Below are 6,697 nucleotides of genomic sequence, written 5' to 3' on the forward strand. Positions count from 1 at the left end.
TCCCCCCTGTTCGTGCTCTCTCTCTCTCAAATAAATAAATAAAATCTTTAAAAAAAGAGAGAATCAGATTTTAGTAGGGATTTGGGTCTGTCTTGTTGATCTTTCTTCTTACCTCTTTTATGTTCTTCCTATTGCTTTGGCTTTATCGTATTTATTGTTTTCTCTTTTTTTTCTACTATGTTTAGTGATGTCTAGGTCTTTGGTTGTTAATATATCTTGTTTGCTGTTAATGTATTCAAAATTATGCAAAACTAAGTGCTACTTTAGCTATGGGCCACAACATTTGACATTTGACACTGTCATTCTTGTTCCTTTCTAGATATGTTGTAATACCTTTTTAAAATTTCCTCTTAACCAATCTCTGTGTAATATATGTTTGTTTTATGGTCTGAGGAGATGTTTGAAGCTTTCTTGTTGTTACTGATTTCTTATTTACGTCTTTATAATCAGGCAGCACAATCTGTGTATAGTGATCATGTGGTACTTATTGAAGCTTCCTTTGTTCTGTGAGAACTTAAAATGAATACTCTGTGGATATACATTTGATGTATCTCTGTTAAATTGGTGCTGCCCAATAGAAGTAAAATGTAAACCTCATATATAATTTTATATATTTTCTAGCAGCCATATTAACAAAGTAAACATATATAGGTGAAATTCACTTTAATTATTTATTTTATTTAACCCAGTAGATCCAAAATAGCATAATTTCAGCATATAATCAATACAAAAGTATTAATGAGATATTTTACATTCCTTTTTATGTATTAAGTATTAGAAATCTGGAGTGAATTTTACACTTAAGGTATATCTCAATGTAAATACTAAATTCACATCAGGTACACTTGATTTAGATTTAGATTTCAATTTACAATTGGAAGAGTGGGCTCACATACCCAAGTTCTTCCAAACATACTTAAAAGTTTTGTAATACTTGAATCAAATATTTTTTAATTTAAATTTAAATTACTTAAAATTATGTGAGACCTCAAATCACAAGGGTCCTAAGAGAAAACATAGGCAGTAATCTCTTGAACACTGGCCTTCACAACACAGTCATGTATATGTCTCCTAAGACAAGGGAAACAAAAGCAAAAATAAACTATCAGGGCTACACCAAAATAAAGCATCTTTTGTATGGTAAAGAAAACCATCAAAAAAACAGAAAGGCGATGGGAATGAGTGGGAGAAGATATTTGTAAATGATATTGCTGATAAAGGGTTAATATCCAAAATATATGAAGAACTCATACAACTGGATACAAAAAAAAAAAATCGGATTTAAAAATGGGCAGAGGAGCTGAATGGACATTTTTTCCAAAGAAGACATGCAGATGGCCAATGGACACACAAAAAGGTGCTCAACATCACTCATCATCAGGGAAATGCAAATCAAAACCACAATGAGATATCACCTTATACCTGTCAGAATGGCTAGTATCGCTTCTGACGGCACGTCCTATAAGTGATTTCATCAGAGCAGCGCAATGGTAGCGCGTCTGACTCCAGAATGGCTAGTATCAAAAAGAAAAGAAACAACAGGTATTGTCAAGGATGTGGAGAAAAAGGAACCCTAATGCACAGTTGGTGGGAATGTAAACTGGTTCAGCCGCTGTGGAAAACAGTATGAAGTTTCCTCAAAAAATTAAAAATGGAAATGCCGTATGATCCAATAATTCCACTACTGGATATTTACTCAAAGAAAATGAAAACACTTACTCAAAAAGATATATGGTTGCAGCATTATTTACAATAACCAAGATATGGAAGCAACCCAAACATCCACTGACAGAAAAATGGATAAAAAAGATATGGTATATGTATACAGTGGGATGATATCAGCCATAAAAAAGAATGAAATTTTGTCATCTGAGATGTAGATGGACCTAAGAGGGTATTATGCTAAATGAAATAAGTCAAACAGAGAAAGACAAATACCATATGATTTCACTTATATGTGGAATTCGAAAAGAAAACAAAAACAAACAAGTAAAAATCAAACTGACTCAAATACAGAGAACTAACTGGTGGTTGCTGGTGGGGGAATAGGTAGGCAGTTGGGAGACATAGGTAAAGGGGATTAAAAGATACAAACTTCCAATTATAAAATAAATAAGGGACAGAGATGGAAAGTACAGCATGAAGAATACTGTCAATAATATTGTAGTAATGGTGTATGGTGACAGATGGTGACTGCTCTTACTTAACGTGGTGAGCAATGTATGGAATGGTTAAATCTATATGTTGTACATCCGAAACTAATGTAAAATTGTATGTCAATTATACTTCAATTAAAAGAAAAGATTTTAAGAAATAGTTAAAGTTAAATAGGATTAAAATTCAGTGCCTCACTTGCATTACACACCTTTCAAATACTGAAGAGCCATATGTGGCTCTCCGCTACCATATTGGACAACATAGAATTAAATTATGCTTATAAGTGCTTTCAACATATTTCAAATCTTTGCTATTTTTTGTCTGCTTGATCAGATAGTTTTTATTATTTTTTAAAGATTTTATTTATTATTTATTTGAAAGAGAGAGAACATGAGCAGGCAGAGGGAGAGGGAGAAACCATCTCCCCGCCGAGCAGGGAGTCCAATGTGGGGCTTGATCCCAGGACCCTGAGATCATGACCTGAACCAAATGCAGATGCTTAACTGACTGAGCCACCCAGGTGGCCCCAGATAGTTTTTATTTTAAAGATATATTGGCATCTCCTGCTAAATTGTCTATCTATGAGACCTTGGTATCTGAAGTTACACATATTTCCATCCCTGTTAATTTTGTCTCTTTCAGGTGCTCTTGTTTTATGGATAGTGACACTTCCATTCTCCGTATTCTTAACTTTTCTTTTGTATTTGTCATCTCTTTAACTTTTTGAGCTCTTCAGAGGTTCTTAATCTGATCTTCTGCTCCCTAATTTGTACCTCCACTGTATTCATCCTGCTATTCGGTCCCTCTACTGAGCTCTTTATTTCAACAATTGACTTTATGTCTGTGTGTTCCTGTTTTGTGCTTCCTGATCTCTTTGAAGATATTTATTAAGCTTCTGACCTACCAGTGCTGCATTATCCAGTGGAGGTCACTTAGTTATCAAGGATGCTCCTGATAAATCTTTTTATTTTCCTGTGAGCCCACCTACACTTGGAAGCACCAGCTTCCTTGGTGGGTCAGATGTCCCTTAAAGGTGGAACAAGGCCCAGGCCCAGACTTTCTCAGCTTTCTGGTGAGGGCACAAGTCAGAAATGGTGTCTGAGTGGAGGACTTTGATGCTTATAGTCAGCCAGAGCACTCCCAGAGTGACCCGCCCTGTGCCAGGAGACTGAGCTGCTCTAGAGAGCTCCTGTGGCCCAGTGGTTTTTCCACAGCTATCTCCTTTGAAATTATCACCCACCTGACCCAGGTGGGAGCTGGAGTGGAGAGTGTGCTGAGGGACCAACCATGTGCTGCCTTCTGTTACGACTTCTGCACCCCAGCTGGTGCTGTGCTAACACCAGGCTAGTGGGATTGGTTCCCCACCAAGATTATGGGGTAAGCAGTGATCCTCCCCAAGGAAGTGTGGGGCAAGAAAACCACAAATGGGGAAACCCCAACCAACCTCCCTTTGGTACCTGGCCCTCTGCCTCTAGGTTGCTGTTTCCCTGATTCACTGAGAGAACAACCTTCTGCCTTCCATCTATGGCTCCCCATGTTTAAGATCTATCTCCATTTCATTAGTTCTCCATCTGGCCAGAATCTCAGAAAATGATGTTTTAAAATTCACATAAAGGGGTGCCTGGGTGGCTCAGTTGGTTAAGTGTCTGCCTTCAGCTCAGGTCATGATCTTGGGGTCCTGGGATCGAGCCCCACGTCGGGCTCCCTGCTCAGTGGCAAGCCTGCTTCTCCCTCTCCTCCCTGCTTGTGCTCTCTGTTGCTATCTCTTCTCTTGCTCTCAAATAAATAAATAAAATCTTTTAAAAAATAAAGTAAAATTCACATAAAAGTGTTGGCAAAAATGATCAACTTGATATTATTGTTATCATTTTGTTATATTTCCTTTCACCATGATTTTCAGCAAATTCTGGGAGTCAAAATCAGGATCAGAGAGATCTTGCTAAGTTCTTTAACCTTCCCAAACCTCACCAGCAGAATGGGGAAGATAAGGGAATCTCCCTCTTTGGGCTTGGAGAGAGTCAATAAAATAATGCATATAGTAAGTCCTCATTAAATAAGGAAAAAGTGTCCCACTGTCCAGGCCTCACATTCCTTTAACCCATTGACTTGTTGAAAGGATTAAGGATTAAATGTCTTGCACCATGGCCAGTTCAGTAACACTTCTCTGAAAAAAAAAATCTCAAGTAATCAATGTATCATGTTCTTAGAGCCATGATAACACATGACCTCCTATAGTTCAGCTATGTTGTTCACAATTTGACAATGAAGAGTAAATATGGAAAAGTGGTACAATTATTTGACCCAAGGCTATCAGGAAATTTTCCAGGTTAATACCAACAGTCTTTAATCAATGAGCCATGCACACTTACAAATGGGTAGGAGGGAAGAGTCATCATGGAAAACCCTTCTCCTTATACATTGCTTCTCAACTTTGAAATGATATATGAGTCATTAACAGGACTTATGTGGGCTTCTCTAAAAACTAACTCATTTAGGGCACTAGAATTTAGGGTGTATTTCCACTCACTCATTCATTACAAAGGCAAGCAAACAAAGTCAATCTTTCAGACGAGACCTTTACCTAATTGAGAACTGTTTAGACCTATGGTGTTTAATATGGTAGCTGTGACCCACATGTGGCTATTTAAGCATTTGAAAGGTCCTGGTCCAAATTGAGATGTGCTCTGAGTGTAAAATGCACACTAGATTTTGATGATTTAATATGCAAAAAATAATGTAAAATATCTCATTAATATGTTTATACTGATTAACTGCTGACATAATGTTTGAATATATTAGGTCAAATAAAATATTATTAAAGTTAATTTTACCTGTTTTTTTTTAATTTTCTAGAGGTTAATTATGTTTGTAGAATTTGTATGGTTGTATAAATCTCTCTATACTTATCAAATAAATGTCAAATATTTACATTTATTTTTCAATGAAAAGGCCATTTTAACCAGGATTTTAACAAGGTACCATGTTTCTGAGACATGTCATTTGCAATCAGTTCTTAGAAATCTGGGGTGACATTCAAGTTATTTCAAAGAGATTGTACCCATTCCTTGATTTATTCTGTTAGTGAAAGCTACTGACCACCTTCTGCATGCCAGACACTGATCCTGGCCCTCAGTTTTCTGCCACTATGAGTTTTATCTTCTCATGAGCAGAAGCAGTGACTAAGCAATAAAAGTAAGAAATAAGTGAATTTTAGAGCATGCTCAAAGCTAAAGAGTACTACAGGAAAAAAAAAAGAGAGAGTGAGGGAAGGAAGGAGGAAGGTACAGGCAAACGGATTACCAATGTAAATGTGGTGTTTTCAGTAAACAAGTCTTATTGGAGCAAAGATATGAAGGGGGTCAAGGGTGTCAACCATGCTGGAAGAACATTCCAGTTGGACTGGAGGCCTATGGAACAGGGGCAGATGACCAAGGGGAGAGTAGTAGATGGTCTCAGTGAGGTAGTGGGGCTGAGCATGTCGGAACTTTTACTTTCATCTCAGGGAGATGCAGATGTCACTGGTAACTGTTGAGGTGGCTTGTGGTTTAAACCACCTTATAGTTTTAGAAGATGACTCTTCCTGCTTTGTTGAAAATAGATTGTAGACGGGCCAACGTGATATCAGTGAGGAAGTTCCTGCAATAGCAGGAGCGAGGTTGTCGACAGTCATGTTGGTAACAGTGCAAGTGGTGGGAAGTAGCCAGAATCTCGATGTACAATCCTGCCTTTTGAAGTGGAACTAACAGAACGTCTTGATAGATTGAATCCATGGGGTATAAAAAAGAAGAGAAGAATCAAGGATGAATTGCAGCTTTGGCCTAAGCACCTGGAAGAACAAAACTACTGAGTACCCACTTTTTGTGCTAGATAGCAATTAATGTAGGGAATACAAGAACCCAAATGTTCCCTGCATTGAAGTTGCCCGCAGCAGAATATTAAGACAGACACATGCATGTGAGGATACACTGCCCCTAAAGTGGTAGTACACATGTGAAAGGAAAGAAAAATGATCATTTTAATGTCGTGTCAGGGGCAGGTAAGTGAGGTTTCAATTTGGGTATTTGGGGATGTATAAAAATTCATCAAACCAAGAAAAGAAGTGAACAGGCATTCTAAGGTCAGGAAATATCATGTGCAAAGCCCAATGTTGACAAAGAAGGTGGATTATTTGGGGACTTGCAAGTAGAATGCGGATGGTGGACTGGCTGTGGGAGGTGGACCAGATGGAGGAGAAAGAACTACAACAGGGTCCTGATGGTGAGGATGTGCACAGAGCTTGGGAGCTTGGACTTTTTTCAGGCAGGAATGAGAGATCAGAATTTTCAACACAGCATAGTACATGGTCAAATTTGTGTTTCCTAAAAATAGGTCGTATAAATCTATGAAGATATACAGAACAGTTAAGAAACTATTAAAATTGCCCAAGGTTTTGTGAAAGATTTTAACTAGAGAGAATTGGAAGTGAAGGAGGGACTGATTGGGGAGATTTTTGGAGGTTTAATTCACGGGCATCAATGACCAATTAAAAGGTGGGCTTTCC

At 37.8% G+C, this 6,697-nt stretch overlaps 1 non-coding gene across 1 annotated transcript; it reads right to left on the reverse strand.

The window, feature by feature from the left end:
- Positions 1-1,423: 1,423 nt before the first annotated feature.
- On the reverse strand, positions 1,424-1,482 carry LOC123779076 (small nucleolar RNA SNORD49). Its single transcript, XR_006776073.1, has one exon. It is a non-coding gene; the product is annotated as a small nucleolar RNA SNORD49 (small nucleolar RNA).
- Positions 1,483-6,697: the final 5,215 nt, after the last annotated feature.

The sequence above is a fragment of the Ursus americanus genome, chromosome 22 (assembly GCF_024610735.1).
Source record: "Ursus americanus isolate L20-20 chromosome 22, mUrsAme1.1.p, whole genome shotgun sequence".
Lineage (NCBI taxonomy): Eukaryota > Metazoa > Chordata > Mammalia > Carnivora > Ursidae > Ursus > Ursus americanus.